The following is an 18,718-nucleotide window of genomic DNA, read 5'->3' as shown; positions in this document are numbered from 1 at the left end:
AGTTGGAAGGGGCCTTGGAGGTCTTCTAGTCCAACCCCCTGCTCAGGCAGGAAACCCTACACCATTTCGGACAAATGGCTGTCCAGTCTCTTCTTAAAAACTTCCAGGGTTGGAGCATTCACCGCTTCTGGAGGCAGGTTGTTCCACTGGTTAATTGTTCTCACTGTCAGGAAGTTTCTCCTTAGTTCTAGGTTGCTGCTCTCCTTGCTCAGTTTCCATCCATTGCTTCTTGTCTTGCCTTCAGGCGCTTTGGAGAATAGCTTGACTCCCTCTTCTTTGGGGCAGCCCCTGAGATACTGGAAGGCTGCTATCCTGTCCCCCCTCGTCCTTCTCTTCATTAAACTAGACATACCCAATTCCAGCAACCGTTCCTGTGTTTAACTTGGATTCCTGCCCTGAGCAGCGGGTTGGACTAGATGACCCCTGAGAACCCTTCCCACCTGCCATTCTTGGATGATCAGTGAACGCCAAAGAGATGTGCTTGACGACCTCTTTCCTTTATCTCCTTCCTCACACACACACACTGCTTTCAATGGTGCTTACTCTAAATTGCAAATCTTGTCAATATTATTTCTCTAGTCTAGAATACCCAAAGTGTCCAGTGCGTTTCTCTAGGTTTTCTATTTTATGGAAGAATAATAATAACCGTCCCCAAATTGGGGGGGGGGGAGAGAGACCTGTGGGGGAAGGGATGTGCTCGCCCAAATGGCCACGGGCAGCGTTTGCCTAGCACAGTTTCCACCCATCTCCGACAGACTTTGAAGCTCAGTTCTTGCAAAGCTCGCTGGTCCTCGCGAGCTGAGTTCGGTGTGTGACTTAGCATTGTGCAGCAACTGAGCGAAGCTTGTAACAACCGCCGGAATAAGGGGGGGGGGGGAGAGAGCTCTGTTGTTCTTGCACAGGGCGATCTGCTTTTGTGTGAATTTTGCTGAGCTCGGCGTTTATCTCTTAAGCTAATGCACGGTTTATTTGAAGAAGGCTCATCCCTCGGGTATCATAGCACCCACCAATCAGCGTCGGCTGGACCATTCCACTAGCAACCCACAGCTCGCACAATCGATGCAGTGGAGGGGACTGGAGCTCCTGCAAGGAAAGAGGGGACATTTCTCTCCAGCGGAGAAGATTTACAAGCCGGGGATCCTTGGTGCTCTCTGAGCTTGGTGGTTTTCTTGCAGATGTTTCGTGTCCCAAAATTAGGTAATATCATCAGTGCTAACGATTAGCGCTGATGATGTTACCTAGTTGGGTCATGAAATGTCTGCAAGAAAACCACCAAGCTCAGAGAGCAGCAAGGACCTCATAGTTATTTCTCCTCCTCCTCCTCCTCCTCCTCCTCCTCCTCTCCACAAGCCCCCTTCTAGCACTGATGATGTTACCTAGTTGGGTCATGAAATGTCTGCAAGAAAACCACCAAGCTCAGAGAGCAGCAAGGCGGCCACATTTCAATTCCTTCAGACATTCTCCTTTATAGATACACAAGCACCTAGGATAGTAATATCTGCCCAGAAACCCTCCTTGCTGAAGATAAGAGGTAGCATTTGTTCATCCTCAAAAGCTTGGGGATTACTTCGATATTTTTTCATAAGACCAATCTTTCTCAAACACTGTTTTTTTCCCCTTTAAAAAACAGCCAGTTGGTGCTGAATTAAAACATTGCAGCCAACAGTGCATTTCAGTCCGTTTTTGTCCCTTCTCTCCCCCTCTTTGTTGCATCCCATTGTTTAAAAGGTGGATCAGTCCAAATTAAGAGATTCTCGACCATGATTCCAGAATAACAGAGTTGGAAGGGATCTTGAAGGTCTTCTAGTCCAACCCCCTGGCTTAGGCAGGAAACCCTATACCATTCCAGACAAGTGTCTGTCCAGTCTCTTCTTAAAAACCTCCACTGATGGAGCAGTCACAACTTCTGGAGGCAAGCTGTTCCACTGGTTAATTGTCCTCAGTGTTAGGAAGTTTCTCCTTAGTTCCAGGCTGCTTCTCTCCTTGATTAGTTTCCATCCGTTGTTTCTTGTTCTGGTGCTTTGGAAAATAAGTTGAACCCATCCTCTTCTTTGTGGCATCTTCTTACATATTGGAACCCTGCTATCATGTCACCTCCTGGTCCTTTTTTTCACTAGGCTAGAGCTGAAAAGTGGAATCAGGAATCCTCCATCATTTCCACAACCCCAAATCCCAGATCCAAATGAGTTTTTGATGTGTGTTTATTCAGGATGCTCAGCCCTCCAGCTGTATTCGCTGAAGATGTCACGTTTGGCTAGTCTAAATCTTGACTTGCTTTTAAGTAGCTTAACGAACCTGGTGAACCAGCAGTGTGGTGTGCTTATGGCCGAGGGAGTTGTGAAAAAGCCGCACCCTGCGTTCTTTCCAGACCCCTGTTAAGTGTAAGTGTGTGATGTGAACCAGCTAGAACATTCAGTTGAAATCCAAAGTCTGTGTCTGAGGCTTGACTCAGACTGAGTCTGCCTTGCAGTATATTCCTTTATTTAAGAAAATGCATACGGGTGACCAACTCATTAGTTGGGTTATTAGTTTATATATTTTTTAATTATTTTACAATATAATTAGCATTAATTATTGTTACAGGCAGTCCTTGACTTATGACCACAATCAAGACCAGAATTTCTATGGCTAAGTCAGGCAGTGGTTAAAAGAGTCACGCCTGAAGGTATGACCATTTTTGCCACAGTTCTTAAGCGAGTCATGTAGTCTTTAAGCGAATACGCCTCCCCCCCATTGACTTTGCGTGTCAGAAGCCATCTGGGAAGGTCACAAAGGATGGTTGCTTGATCCCGGGACTTTACGACTGTTGTGAATACATGCCGGTTGTCATAATGCCCGATTTTGATCATGTGACCGTGGGGAATGCTGTGACAGTTGTTAAAAAAGTCACATGCCGTTGTAACTTTGAATGGTTGCTAAACAAATATTTAAGTGAAGGATTACCTGTATTGTTATTATGGCAATGAAGTATCCACATATTCAGCAGCATCAATTTTCAGGATAGGGTAGGGTAGGGTTGGATAGGATAGGATAGAATAATAATAATAGAGTAGAATAGAACAGAACGGAATGGAACGGAACAATAGAACAGAATAGAATAATGATAGAGTAGAACAGAACAGAACGGAATGGAATAGAATAGAGTATAGAGTAGAATACAGTAGAATAGAATAGAATAACAGTAGAACAGAACAGAATAGAATAATAATAATAGAATAGAATAGAGAAGAGTAGAATAGAACAACAGAATAATAGAAAATGGATGAGAATAGAATAGAATAGAATAGAATATGGATGAGAATAGAATAGAATAGAAAATGGATGAGAATGGAATAGAATAGAATGGAATGGAATAGAATAGAATAGAATAGAATAGAATAGAATAGAATATGGATGAGAATAGAATAGAATAGAAAATGGATGAGAATGGAATAGAATAGAATAGAATGGAATGGAATAGAATAGAATAGAATAGAATAGAATAGAATAGAATAGAATAGAATAGGAAATATAGAATAGAATAGGAAATATAGAATAGAATAGAATAGGAAATATAGAATAGAATAGAATAGAAAACGGAATAGAATAGAATAGAATAGAATAGAAAATAGAATAGTTTATTGGCTAAGGATAACTAGAAACATAAGGAATTTGTGTCTGGTGCAGAACAACAGAGTAATAATGATCATAATAATGATACCAATAAGAAAAGGTAGTGGAACAGATGTGAAGGATAAAAGTAATACAGCCCTGCTACTTGGGTAAATATACTTAGACATCAGACTGTTTTTCCATCTGACATATTCCCAATCAGCCAGCCTGATCCATCCCAAGGAGCTGCTCCATGACATAAAACGCAGCCTCCGCCTCTCTCCCCCCCCCCGTGCGCCTGCAACCCCTGGGGGGCTGAGTTCAGCGTCCTCCCCACTTCTCTTGCTTTCCCAGTCCCAGCACCACCGGTTTGTACTGCAGAGTGTGTGACACCAGTAGGAAATGATGATTAATGATGGAGTGACAGCACCCTCATCCCCCGGTCTTCACTGAGAGCTGGGGAGTAGACAGCAGAGTAATGGTTACCGTCTCTTTCTGGGTGTATATGTATGTGCATGTGCTTAGGATTACAGGCAGTCCTCGACCCACGACGACAGTGGAGCCCCAAATATATGTTGCTAAGACTTTGTTAAGTGAGTTTTGCCTCCCTCGTTTTACGACTTTTCTCGCCAGACTTGTTAAGCAAATCGCTGCAGATGTTGAAGCAGTGACACGGTTCTTAAGAGGTTTCCCCGTTGATTTTGCGTGTCAGAAGGTCCGCAAAAGGGGATCACGTGACCCGGGGACACGGCGACCGTCATAAATGCGAACCGGGTGTCAAGCCTCCGAATGTAAATCACGTGACCCAGGGGATGTTGCCAGGGTCGTAAGTTGAAAAACAGTTATCAGTCACTTTTTCAGTGCTGTTGTAACTTCCAACGGTCAGTAAGCAAACTGTTGTAAGTCGAGGACTGCCTGTATTCTAGCACAGTGTTTCTCAACCCTGGCAACTTAAAGATGGGTGGACTTCAATTCCCAGAGTTCCCCAGAAAACCTTGAATTCTGGGAGTGGAAGTCCATATGTCTCCAGGGTGACAAGAGGTTGAGAAAAGCTGTTCTAATGTTCCCCATTTCATCCCTAATGGGAAGCCTGACCCCTCCCTTCCCCCCCAGAGACCCTTCCCTTCCTCTTCCCCCCCCTTCCCTTAAACTTCAGCTCCATCCTGAAGGAGCCCTCCCCCTCCCGACAGTAATGAGGATGCTGATCGATTATGTGGTTGCACTAATCACTCTGCTTATTGCATTAATGAGTTATATTTTGCTACGGGATCGGCATTTCCCATTGTGGTTACGTCTCCATAGAGACGTTGGGTTGGCTTGTCCAGGGGAGATCACCGCCCTGGGTCAAAAAAATAAAATTAAATTAAAAGGAAAGCCAGGGTGCTGCTAATGCAGTAGTTCTCAACCTTTTTAATGCCGCGACCCCCAACCGGTCGTAAGTCGAAGACTACTCAACCGGTCGTAAGTCGAGGACTACTCAACTGGTGCAGCACCGTTTGCAGAATGGGACTTTTGGCGGGCTCAGCAGGGCAGAGACAGCCTGGACAATTCCTATTGGCTTTTGAAAGCCAATAGAATTAGACTCTATTCAAGAGAGTCTATTCTATTGGCTTTCAAAAGCCAATAGAATAAAAGGGAGTAGCACAGCTAAGGAAAAGGGGGAAAAAAATGGCGGACTGCGTTGTTTGGCGACCCCCGTGAAATGGTCGTTCGACCCCAAATGGGGTCCCGACCCACAGGTTGAGAACCACTGTGCTAATGATTACCTACAGCTACGCAACGTGGGCTTACTTCGCAGCACTGGAAATACATTGCATTTTGACGAAATCTGAAGGATTCGTCAATGCCCTTTGATTTGCGAGGCCAGGCCTCCGAAGTCTTCCTTTCGCTTAGAGCAATATTGGCGCAAAGCTTACAAACGCTCCTGTCTCTCTGGAAGTTGAAAGTTAGGATAATAGATGCTGTTAGGTTTTTATTATTATTATTATTGTACGTTTGGAAAGGACTGTATATTTTTAAACCGACTTAACGAAAATAGAGCGGTGGAACCACTCAGAGTGGGCATCGATTGGCCACGGGGCAGAAGCCCTGTAAATCAGCTGGCCAGTCAATTAATCAATCAAATTCAGGATAAATCATCTTCCAGTTCTGCCTACTCTGATGATTGTCTTGCTTGCAAAGCATGAGCCCCGGATGGGAGCCTCCCGTTGCATTGCCATTATTTTATTAAGACCAATATTTTTGTTATTTATAGGTGGCAATTTCAACCTGACTCCCGTGGAGGTGTCAGGAGGCATCCAGGAAAACAATCTTTCTCTCTCTTGTGTCTCTTTTTCCAGTCTTGTCACTTAACAGTCACGTGGCTAACTTAACAACTGCAGTGATCCACTTAACAACTATGGGAAGAAAGATCGTAAAAAATGAGGCAAAACTCGCTTCATAACTCGCTTAGCAACAGAAATGTTAGGCTTAATTGTGGTTGTAAGTTGAGGACGACCTGTATTCTCACTTCGCTCTGCGGAGCCAGGCTAATATAGAGTTAATTCGTGGTATAATAATAATAATAATAATAATAATAATAATAATAATAATAATAGTGCCAAATCCAGTCTGAACATCTGGCCGACTGTGCGATGATCAATAATAGTAATAATAGTAATAATAATAATAATAATAATAATAATAATAATAATAATAATAGTTGAAAGGGATCTTGGAGGTCATCTAGTCCAACCCCCTGCTCAGGTAGGAAACCCTATACCATTTCAGACAGATGGCTGTCCAGTCTCTTCTTAAAAACTTCCAGTGTTGGAGAATTCACCGCTTCTGGAGGCAGGTTGTTCCACTCGTTAATTGTTCTCACTGTCAGGAAGTTCCTCCTTAGTTCTAGGTTGCTTCTCTCCTTCATGAGTTTCCATCCGTTGCTTCTTGTCTTGCCTTCAGGCGCTTTGGAGAATAGCTTGATTCCTTCTTCTTTGGGGCAGCCCCTGAGATACTGGAACCCTGCTATCATGTCCCCCCTCGTCCTTCTCTTCGTTAAACTAGACATACCCAATTCCAGCATCCATTCCTCATACGTTTTAGCCTCCAGCCCCCTGATCATCTTTGTTGCTCTTCTCTGCACTCTTTCTAGAGTCTCAACATCTTTTTTATATTGCGGTGACCCAAACTGGATGCCGTATTCCAAGTGTGGCCTTACCAAGGCCTTGTAAAGTGGTATTAATACTTCACGTGATCTTGATTCTCTCCCTCTGTTAATGCAGCCTAGCACATTATATCATGGATGTCTTTAAGTTAGCATCTTTGTAGACTTGATGCTGAAGACGTAAACTCTCCGTGCTGTGGAGGACGGAGTTGTTAACGTATAGTGTGAACCAGGCTCCCACAGTCCTTGGGTTTGGGGTTTTAAGTGTCTTGTATGAACCTGGCCAGGGAATGATCTAATTGCGACGTTATGGTAAGAGGAAGGCAGACTATATATTCCCTGTGTAACATTATGACCTACATATAAAAAGCCAACTATTTGGTAAGTGCTGCACAGAGATTACAAAGTAAAAATAAATTTGCTGTCAGACTTACTGAGTGCTTTTGAGGCAGGGCTGGGGTGCCAAAGGAAAAATAAGGCAATCTTTTTTTAAAAAAAGAAAGAGGAATCTGATTCATAAATCATGATGAGAGCAGATAGAGCAAGATTATTGGAAGAATTTGCCTCTTCAGAAGCAGAATCTCGTGGCATCTTGAAAGATTTAGCAGATTTTTTGACCGGCTTAAGATTGACTCAGCCTTCCATCTTTCCGAGGTCTGTAAAATGAGGACCCAGACTGTTGGCAATACAGGTAGTCCTTGACTTACAACCGTTCATTTAGTGACCGTTGAAAGTTACAACAGCACTGAAAAAATAACTTACGACCATTTTTCACACTTACAACCAATGCAGCATCTGCCTGGTCGTAGGATGAAAATTTGGCAACCGACTCCTATTTATGACGGTTGCCGTGTCCCGGGGTCATGTGATCCCTTTTTGTGACTTTCTGACAAGCAAAGTCAATGGGGAAGCCAGATTTATTTAACAACCACTACCGTAAATGCCGGCGTACAAGGCGACCCGGCGTATAAGACAACCCCCGTCTTTATAGCCGGGCCGCATTCCTAGAACGTCATCTTATACGCCGGAAACTACCAGTATTTCCGGCGTATAAGACGACTCGGCGTATAAGACGACCCCTGTCTTTGGCGCTGATTTCAGCGCTCGCGGAAGTCGTCTTATACGCCGGCATTTACGGTAACTTAACAGCTGCAGTGACTCATTTAGCAACTGTGGCAAGAAAGATCATAAAATGGGGGGCAAAATTCACACCAATGTTTCACGGAGCAACATAAATTTGGGCCTCAGTTTGTAGGACAAGGCAGTTTTCAGAAATGCATGCCAATTTGCCAAGTGCCTGGATTTTGATCGTGTGACTGTGGGGATGGTCGTAAGCGCGAGGAGCAGTCGTAAGTCACGTATTTTCGGTCATAACTTTGAACGGTCCTAAATGAGTGGTTGTAAGTGAAGAAAGGAGAAGGCAAGGGAAGATTCAGTGCAGAGGTTCCGACAGGGATAATTGCCTTATTGATAGTGGCCATTAACCAAGCAGTTGTTAGGTGTGTGATCCAGGATTCTTTGCACTGATAGGCGGTTAATGAGGCCTGAGATTCTGTTTAAACCATGGAAAATCATGCTCAGCCCTCTACTCCGTTCAGCCTTTTCACAATTAAATTGTTATTTTTAAATTTTTTTTTGCTTGGGGGCAAACACACTAGCCTAGCCCAGGGGCAGGCAACCTTGGCTCTTTTATGACTTGTGGACTTCAACTCCCAGAATTTCTGAGCTAGCATGGCTCAGCTTGGAAACCTCTCCCTTTCCCCTCTATTCTATTTTCTATTCTATTCTATATTCTAATTTATATTCTAATCCTATCCTATCCTATCCTATCCTATATAATTCAACCTGTCCTGTTGGATAATCTGTGAATCTGTAAATGAGAATAGAGCTGGAAGGGACCTTGGAGGTCTTATTTATTTATTTAATTTATTTATTTATTTATGAGACTTATATACCGCTTTAAGTGCGAGCACTCTCTAAGCGGTGTACACCAGTAAGCAATGTGTGTATATATATATATATATATATATATATATATATATACGTTGCCCCCAACAATCTGGGTCCTCATTTGACCTACCCTGGAAGGATGGAAGGCTGAGTCAACCTTGAGCCGGTGAGATTTGAACCGCTGACCTGCTGAACACAGTCAGCTAAAGTGGCCTGCAGTACTGCACTCTAACTGCAGTACTGCACTCTAACTTGGTCTTCTAGTCCAACCCCCTGTTCAACCACCAGGGGTAGGCAACCTTGGCTCTTTTATGACTCGTGGTCTTCAACTCCCAGAATTCCTGAGCCAGCCATGCTGAGAGGAAAGGGAGAGGTTTCCAAGCTGAGCCAGGAATTCTGGGAGCTGAAGTCCACGAGTCATAAAAGAGCCAAGGTTGCCTAGCCCATATTGAGATGGTAGAGTTTGGTTGGTTAGTCAGTGGTAGGAACCCAGCCATCTTTCTTAGTGCACTGGGTGAACCAGCCAATCATTTAAGCCCAAATATGGTTTATTGTTTGGGCAGCACATCCTTTGTGGCATTGGGGAACGACGGTTTGTTATCCTGGATGAAAGGCGGTGTGAACCTGGCCTGCATATCTGCCAGTCGTGTGAAGGATGGGAGCAAGGGAGCCTGGATTTTCCTACTTGCCTTTGGGTAGGGAAGGAGATCCTGTTGGCTCCAGATTGGGAGGGGGCACTTGGCGTCTCCAAATAGGAAAGGGCAAAATTTGGGCAATACGTAGAGATTTTAAGGCCCGGGGCCAAGGGTGTCTCCTAGATACGGTAGAAAAAAAATCAAGAGGGCAGTTGCGATGGTGTGATGGTGTGATCGAAGCTCGCTTGCTTTTTATGCTTGTCAGGGCTGCCCTGTTGTAATGGTAATGTCTGAATGACCTTGAGAAATGAGGGAAGGAGACAGTGCCTAGATAAATGGTGGAGGCAGCCCTTAGCTGCATAACAGGAGACCGGCGGGAGATTTATACTTTCAGATTGGCAAGATTCTGTTAATGTAGCCCTACAATAAAGCAGAATTGCAGTCATACCTCAGCCCTCGACTGCTCCAAAACTCGTCGAATTCGGTATTCGATCCATTTTGAAACAGAAATCTCGTCCCAGCATCCGTCTCCTTTCTCCTGCTAGTCAACGTGCAAGGAAGAACTTGTTGATGTCGGCTGCCTCATGACTCACTGTTTCTTCTAGCCAAAACAGTGGGTCACGTGGTAAGTCATACGGTTTTCTCGATACCCGTAGATTTTATTCTTTATTTTCTTCTGGGACGAATGACTGACGAGGACCGAGGTGTCACTATATAGCTCACCTTGTTGTATTTCGTGTCTGGTCTACTTCAAAGGCTGACATCAGTCAGCTTCAGAATCTTGCAAGTCTGAAAATGCAAATCTCCCGCTGTCTCTTTTTACTGCTGGATAAATTAGGGTGGATCCCTTTCTACGTTTCTTTCTCTGCCTGTTATTCAGCTGTGGGCTTCTCTCCCTTTTATCTGGCTGTTTCCTAGCCAGCCTCCCTCCTCTTCCTTTCCCATGGTCATTCCCACCCACTTTGGGAGTTCCATTCTTTCTGAGCACACCTTACAGAAATCCCTGCCTGGGGCTATACAACGTAAAATCTCTTTCAAGGCCAACCTGACCCTGGAGACTTCACGGAGGCACGTGAGTAGTTTCCTCGCCGCAAAACAGAAGTGAAGTGAAGTGATGTCCCCTTCGCTTCTTTCGGGATGTCTTCCGACTTCCCAAGTCTAGTCCACAACTTGGTGGTCTCCTGTTTAACCGCTAAGGAGGCTGGATTGATTTTCCAGGATCACCTCCCGGAAAGGTAGGTACAGTAGCTTCACTGGCTACCTCTTGCCTCTCTTCCCCTGCTGTTGTCATGTTTGTGTCACTGTCACCAGCACCATGGCAGTTGCGGTTTTGCCGGGAGGTGACGGCAGATGTTATTAATAGTTCCAGGCCAGCTGCTGGCAAGTTCTCTGCCGCTCTCTTCCTGACCAGGTTCAAGGCCCAATCAGCCCCTTGGCGCCAGGGCTCACCTGCTCCTGAGGGTGAGATTAATGATTATCACCGCTGCTATGATTAGGATCAAATTGTCGGGTAGTAAAAAGTGGAGTTGAGTGCAGCTCCAAGAGCCCTTTATTTGCAGGAGGGATTATGGGGGGGCTTTCCTTGGCAACAGCATGAAAAAAGTTTGCTATGGCTTTCTTCCAAGGTGGCTTTTTGACTCTCCAGTCTGGCCTTCAGCTTTGGGAGTTCCAAGTGGTCTCCCATCCATGTTGTATTCATTTGCCTGTAAGCAAAAACTGGTGGGATCATAAAATAGAGAAAGTCATAGAAAATGATAAAATTAAACTGCTCTGGAACTTCAGAATTCAAACAGACAAGCACCTGCAACATAACACCCCAGACTTAACAATTGTCGATAAGAAAGACAAAAAAAGTCTGGATAGTGGACGTGGCAGTGCCTGGAGACAGCAGAATAGACGAGAAAGAACTGGAGAAGATAACAAAATACAAAGACCTACAAATAGAAATAGAAAAACTGTGGCAAAAGCAAGCAAGGGTAGAACCAATAGTCATAGGCGCCTTGGGTGCAATCCCAAAACAACTGGAGCACCACTTGAACACCATCATTGGCATTGACAAATTTGCCATTAGTCAATTGAAAAAGGTGGCCTTACTGGAAACTGCTTCCATCCTGCGACGATATCTGTAATACCATCAAACATCCACATCTGCCTATCCCAGGTCCTGGGTAAGGACTCGATAGGTAGACAAAATGCCAAATCCAGTCTGAACATCTGGCTGACTGTGCGATGATCAATCATAATAATAATAATAAAAACTTCCAATGTTGGAGCATTCACAATTTCTAGAGGCAAGTCGTTCCACTGGTTAATTGTTCTAACTGTCAGGAAGTTTCTCCTTAATTCCAGGTTGCTTCTCTCCTTGATTAGTTTCCGTCCGTTGCTTCTTGTCCTGCCTTCAGGCGCTTTGGAGAATAGCTTGACTCCCTCTTCTTTGGGGCAGCCCCTGAGATACTGGAAGACTGCTATCCTGTCCCCCCTCGTCCTTCTGTTCATTAAACTAGACATACCCAATTCCAGCAACCGTTTCTTATATGTTTTAGCCTCCAGTCCCCTAATCATCTTTGTTGCTCTTCTCTGCACTCTTTCCAAAATAACAGCAACAACAACAATAATAATAAAGTTGGAAGGGATCTTGGAGGTCATCTAGTCCAACCCCCTACTCAGCCAGGAAAGCCTACACCATTTCAGACAAATGGCTGTCCAGTCTCTTCTTGAAAACTTCCAGTGTTGGAGCATTCACTATTTTGGAGGCAGGTTGTTCCACTGCTTAATTGTCCTCACTGTCAGGAAGTTTCTCCTTAGTTCCAGGTTGCTTCTCTCCTTGATTAGTTTCCATCCGTTGCTTCTCGTCCTCCCTTCAGGTGCTTTAGAGAATAGCTTGACTCCCTCTTCTTTGGGGCAGCCCCTATTGTTGATTGGCTACCAGAATGCACCTCTCTAATACCAATTGGCTGCAATGGCCAAGCTACACCTACTGCGTGGCTTCCTGACCAATAGGGAAGGGCTAGCGATGTCATGAAGCCTTGCCAGTACCTGGCTGGTGCAAAGGCTGATGGGACATGGAGGCTTGTTGCTGGACGAAAGAGGCAAGGCCTCTGTTTCCACAATGGCGCCCTTTGGCTCAGCGGATGGGATTGTGTGGGGTGAGATTTGAGGGGGTTAATGGTGGACCTCCTTGAGTGCATTTATGGTGTGTGAGGCCAGCCCTGCGCTTCTAGCACGTCAACCTGGGTTTAGAAGTGAGTGTGTTGTGTGAAGCCAGCCATACCTAGATGTAGATTTACCTCAGCAGATTTACCTCAGCCGCATTGAAAAAAAGCAATTATTTTAGTCAGGGGTGTTTTTTTTTAGTGGAGGATTTCTGCTTCAGTGGGGGTTTTCTGCTTCAGGCTCCATTGGAGCCCCATTTGGAAAACACACACACACACACACACACACACACACACAATGCAGATAAACACACCCAATTTCCCTCTCCCCCCCCCATTGCTCAGCTGGCTTTTTTGGAGCTTCTCCAAATAAGGGGGGAGGGTGGGGAAGGGGTCTCAGTTGGCCATTTTTGTACAAGCCCCCTTACATAATTGGGGGAAGAGCTCTTCACAAGGCCCAGGAAACCTAGGTACAGGCAGTCCTTGTTTAGTGACTGTTTCAAAGTTACGACGGGACTGAGAATGAGACTTATGGCATTTTTCACCCGACCATTGCAACATCACTGAGGTCATGTGATCAAAATTCAGATGCTTGGCAACTGGCTCCTATTTATGACGGTTGCAATGTCCTGGGATCATGGGGATCCCCTTTTATAACCTTCTGACAAGCAAAATGCATTTTGGCCAGCACTTACAACAGTTTGCAGCATCCTGGGGTCACCGGATTACGATTTACATCCATTTTTTTTTTCCTGGAAACCAGCAATTATTTTGTTTATACCCATTAGCCGACAATGGCTTCACGTAACAATCGTGGCCTTTGCTTAACGAGTGCCGCAAAAGCAGTCCTTACGTTGGGGGCAGTCATGGGATGACTCGTTTTAAGACTATCATGACTTACGACCGAAATTGCAGGCTCGATGGTGGTTGTATATAGAGCAGGGGTCCCCAGTCTGTGGGCTGCGGCCTGGTAGTGGGATGTGGCCTGCTGGCCACCCGGCCGTGGGACAAGCGGGCCAGTGCGCACATCTCCTCACTTGCACTAGCACTGCGACCACGGGGCGCAAAAATGGGCCATTGCTGCGCTGCAAGGCACAAAAATGGAAGTCGCTGTGCCACAGGGCCCAGAAACAGGCCAGTGCCATGGCACAGGGTGCAAAAATGGGCCACTGCCATGGCACGGGGCGCAACAACAGGCCGCCACCGTGTTGCAAGGCACAAAATGGCCGCCACTGTGCCACAGGGCACAGAAACATGGCACTGTGCCACGCGAGAATGGGGGCAGGGCTAGTGAGTATCACGTGGGCGCTAGCCCTGCCCCATTTGCAGCGTGCGCGTGCTTGCGGCCCCGTGTGCATGTGCGCGCACGCACGCATGTAAAATGCTTCCCCCTCCCTTTTCTTCCGGTCCGCCAACTGACAAAGGTCGGTGATCTCTGATATAGAGGACTAGCTGCCCTAAAGTGCTGCAGTGTAATTGTCGAGATGGCGGGTAGGCCTCTAGGGAAGCGGAGAAGTGGTAAGGAGAGCGGAAGAAGCCTGTTCACACTTGCCTTCGCAGGCAGAGAGGTGACACTCCTAAGGTGACAATCCAGCATCTGATGATGCCGAGATTGTCTGTCGGGAGTCAGAGGAGTGGGAGACGGAGGGGGTTCCGTGACAGAAGCAACGCCACCACTGAAGATGTGATAGCCATGAGGGCGATCGAGTGCTGAAGAGCCTCCAGGGAAAAACCTTGCCGTGGGTTTGGCGAGGCTCATCCCTGGAATCCACGGCAGCAACAATCAATGGGATTTCAGTGGCTTGAGCCAGTGGTTCTCAACCTGTGGTCCGCGCACTCCTGGAGGGCTGTGATGTCATCCCAGGGGGTCTGCGAAGGCTTGAAGAAATGTTAAGTTTGGGGCCACAAATGGTATTTAAAGGTTGAGAACCCCTGCCTTGAGCCGTAACCACATAAATCCCAAAGTGGTTTTTCAAGAGGCAACTGGACTTATATTGTTCTTTCTTTGAAGACGTTTCGCTTCTCATCCAAAAAGCTTCTTCAGTTCTGGTCGGATGGTGGGGAACGGAAGGATTTATACTCCTTGCAGACAGCTGGTCATTTGGATTCTTTTAGAACAGTGGTTCTCAACCTGTGGGTTGGGACCCCATTTGGGGTCAAACGACCATTTCACGGGGGTCGTCAAACAAGGCTGTCCGCCATTTTTTCCCTCTTTTCTTTGGCCACGCCCCTGGCACCCAGTGATGTATAAGTGGTTGGGGGTCACCACAACATGCGGAACTGTATTATGGGGTCGCGGCATTAGAAAGGTTGAGAAGCACTGGTTTAGAAGGTCGTTTAGGCCATTTGGAGGTTTACCTGTGTTCTCAGGGTCACCTGAGTGGTGCAAATGGGTGTGGAACACTGTCCTTTCAGCAGTTCCAATAAGAGCCCACATCCATTTGCACCACTCAGATGACCCTGAGGACACAGACAAACCTTCAAGTGGCCTCAACGGCTCTCTAAAAGAAGGCAGATGACCAGTTGTTTGTTTTTCTTTGAAGATGTTTCACTTCTCCTCCAAGAAGCTTCTTCAGCTCTGACTGGATGGTGGGGAATGGAAGGGTTGCAGACCGCTGGTCATTTGCCTTCTTTTAGAGAGCTGTTGAGGCCACTTGGAGGTTTACCTGTGCCCTCAGGGTCACCTGAGTGGTGCAAATGGGTGGGGAGCCTTCTAGGAATTGCTGAAAGGACTGTGTTGTAGATTGGAGAGAGATCGAACAGGACTTTCTGCAGGTCCAAGAAGGCTCCACAGCCATTTGCACTATGCAGGTGACCCTGGATGACTGAGAATCTCCATAGACATTTAACCACATAAACCTGTTCTCAAAATGCACCCAACCTGGGTTCATGAACCAGAGCTTCTTGGTCTAGGTCAGTGGTTCTCAACTTTTTCTTCACCACGGACCCCCTTTAAATACCTTTTGTGGCCACGGACCTCAAGGCTTAACTCAAGATTGAAATCATAACATTTCTTCAAGCTTTCACAGACCCGTTGTGACAACATCACAGCCCCTCAGGGGTCTTCGGACCACAGATGGAGAACCACTGGCCTAGTTAACTTGTGATGCCCAAATAAACAAGCCAGATGCCGGCTTAATAAGATGGCCATCTTTTCTCAAAGTGGGACTTCGAGAAGTTTTCTTAATACTTAGGCCTTCCTGAAGCCTCTAGATTTTTTGAAGTAACAAATCCCATCATCCCTGACTATTGGGCCTTCCCTGAGCAATCCACATCGACTGAGGGATTAACTCTGGGTTAAAAAAAAATCTTTTTTAGAATGCTTGATGAATTTTAATTTAGTGGATTGTTGAGGTTCACATGTTGCCAGAAATCCACACTAGATAAGCTTTCAGTCTTTCAACCTGATCTCCTCTATAGGGTTGTTGTGAGCAGTACCATAGGGTGTAGGAGTATGGAAACCACTCTGGACTAATCTGGACTGGTATCAGTGGATCAACTAAATACAATTTTGGTCTTTATTAAACTTCAGATGAATAGTTTTTCCCAGCCAGGGTGGGGCAGCCGTGGTAGAAGCTGTGTGTGCTTTTGTCTCTAGGAATCGCTTTTCTAGTTTTGATGCATTGTTGCTGAAATTAAACATTTACAGTATTTTGGCAGGGGCTTTTGTCTGATTTGAAGGATGTTTGAGGAAGGCATTTGTAAGGTGCCCCATCCCTGCTGCACGAGGACTGATGACAATAACACAATGACAAGGCTGGTGATGGTAATAATCATGTTGATCATGATATGAATGCAGTTTGCTTTTGAGGAAGGCGCATTTGCGAGCTGCAGGAGATGCCTCCATGTGAGTTTTGGAGCATTGAGTAGAGGCTGGCTCCCAAATGAACAACCCGTGACGAACTGACCAATTTGGGGCTTGCCAAAGAGGTCAGAACTGTAAACTTATCCAGGGGCCTGAGTTTGGATAACACGCTTAAAACCTAGTTTGATGATGTGTGTTGTGTGCACTCAGTCAGGGAGTTTAAACTTTGACTGGGATAGAGAAGGGGGGGGGGAAATGTATATATTTTTAAATGTGGAGGGGGAGGTCTGGATCCTCTGCAGCCTTTCAAACCTATTTTGCGTACGTGGTCAGGGAGGGGGAGGATTGGGTTGCAGCTAACTCAGACTTCAATTCAGACTTTGCAGGTGTGGGTTTTAATTTGATTGGCTAATTAGAAGCCGAATGTTAATTAGGCTCATTAACCAATGAGCTGCAACAGACAAGGATTTATAAATAACCCCTTGGTGCAGATCATTTGCATGATGCCGTATCGCTCACCATTGCCATGGAAACTGACCCCCCTCGCAATCTTTAAAGGGGGAGCCCAGGGGGGCATAGTGCAGCAACTACAAACACCATCATCTCTACCCATCATAGCTCTGGATGAGTGGCCCTGTAACCCCGATGCAACTCAAGGATGCTCAAATCGGAGAAACCGCTTTTGGAGGGTTTTTTTTAGAGTGGCTTTGCTCTTTCCCTCTCTTCCTTTGCAACTGCTTTTTGCAACCAGCTATGCTATGCTTCTAGTCCCTGGGAATAAAAAAAAAAAAAACCCAGTTTCTCCCTCCCCTTCCTTTCTAATGAAAATAATTGGCTCTAAGCAGCTGAAGAGCCCTATTAACGTCTAGAAAAAAAAGCATATTATCTACTCCTATTGATGTGGTAGTGGATGATGGGAATTAAAACGCCAGCTCCCGGTTAAGTGGAGCAAGTGCTGACAGGTGGCTGACAGTGGCACTGGAGAGCAAGAGAGGAATCCTCACCCCCCCCTCTGTCAACGAGGGGGCACAAAATGGAGGGGGTGCTTTGGGAGGTGTAAGCTGGGGTACCTTATCTACCCCTCCCTCCCCAGTGCCTTTGCTCCTGCTCTGTTCCCACTCCCTTGCTATAAATAATCAGGCTCTTAGAAAATAACAAGATGCAAAGCCGTGCTCACCCCTTCCTGAGCAGCAGGCGTTGTTGAGGGGAGGGCTGGAAATAAATTGCATCTTTGACAGTCAGTTACAAGGGTAATCATTCCAAAAAAGCAATTTGATGGGGATGAAATTTGCATTGCATTAGCACGGGGAATGGCACCGGAAGGCCCCGATCCTGCTCAGATGGGGGCGGGAGGATGGAAGCTGGCAATGGGGGAGAAGGTGGCCAGTTCCTTCTCCCAAACTCAGGGAGGTGGATTCCTGATGGTGGGGTTGGGGGTGGGTGGGAGGGAGGGAGGGAGAACCACATTTTAATTTGGAAATCAATGTTTCTAGTCCTCATGGCTGAAGAAACCCTCTTTTCACGAAATGGGCTATACTTGTTACGATCGCCAAAGCTAGAAGAGACGATGTGTTCTAGTGCAGTGTTTCCCAAACTTGACAATTTTAAGGCATGTGGACTTCAACTCCCAGAATTCCACAGCCAGCATTGCTAGCTGTGGAATTCTGGGAGTTGAAGTCCACATGCCTTAAAATTGTCAAGTTTGGGAAACACTGTTCTAGTGGTCCCCATGAGCAAAACACAAAATATACACACATTCTCACTCTGAAAAAACAGTTGAATAACTACTTTCATACGACAGACCTTGCTTGGGTACTGAATAATTCCATTTTTCTGTATTTACACAATACAGTGAGTCAGATGTTTACCAAATGGTCTGGTCTAGGAAATGAAACCAGAAAAAAAAGGTAACAGGAGTTAACTTATTACATTAGGTTGTGTTAGCGCAAATACAGGTAGCCCTCGACTTACGATCACAACTGGGACTGGAACTTTGGTCACTAAGTGATGCAGTCAAGCGAGTCATGGCCAATTTTACCACCCTTTTTTGCTTAGTCATTAAGTGAATCACTGGCGTTAAACAAATTTGGCTCCTCCTCTTGACTTGTTGGAAGCCAGCTGGGAAGGTCACAAGTGGCAATCATTTGACCCTAGGACGCTGTGACCGTTGTAAATGCAAGTCAGCTGCCAAATGCCCGAGTCGGGAACATGTGACTGCAGGGTTACTGCCACAGTCATAAGCGTGAGGATTGGTCATAAGTCGGGTGTCAAACTTGCAACGTCATGTGACGTGTTGCGACGTATCACAACTTTTTTCCCGTTGCTGGCAATGGGGTGGGCGCAGTTTCGCCATGACGCATCTGGCCTGCAGGCTGGCAGCTTGACACCTCTGTCATAAATCACTTTTTTCAGCACCATCACAACTTCAAGCAGTCACTAA

General features: G+C 45.9%; 1 protein-coding gene across 21 annotated transcripts in view; it reads left to right on the top strand.

Moving 5' to 3' along the window:
* NRXN2 (neurexin 2) overlaps nt 1-18,718 on the top strand; it is a 336,186-nt gene that overhangs the window by 14,278 nt on the left and 303,190 nt on the right. Inside the window, exon 1 of one of the 21 annotated variants that reach the window (XM_039366153.1) lies at nt 12,511-12,563. The exons of the other annotated variants lie outside the window; for them this stretch is intronic. The gene's annotated coding sequence lies outside the window, so the exon portion shown is untranslated. Of the gene's footprint in view, nt 1-12,510; nt 12,564-18,718 lie in introns of those variants that run through there. 21 annotated transcript variants of the gene reach the window in all.

Source organism: Crotalus tigris, unplaced genomic scaffold (genome assembly GCF_016545835.1).
Source record: "Crotalus tigris isolate CLP2741 ecotype Arizona unplaced genomic scaffold, ASM1654583v1 scf7180000020245.1906669, whole genome shotgun sequence".
In the NCBI taxonomy this organism is placed as follows: Eukaryota; Metazoa; Chordata; class Lepidosauria; order Squamata; family Viperidae; genus Crotalus; species Crotalus tigris.
This window is presented reverse-complemented; position numbering and strand designations above follow the sequence as displayed.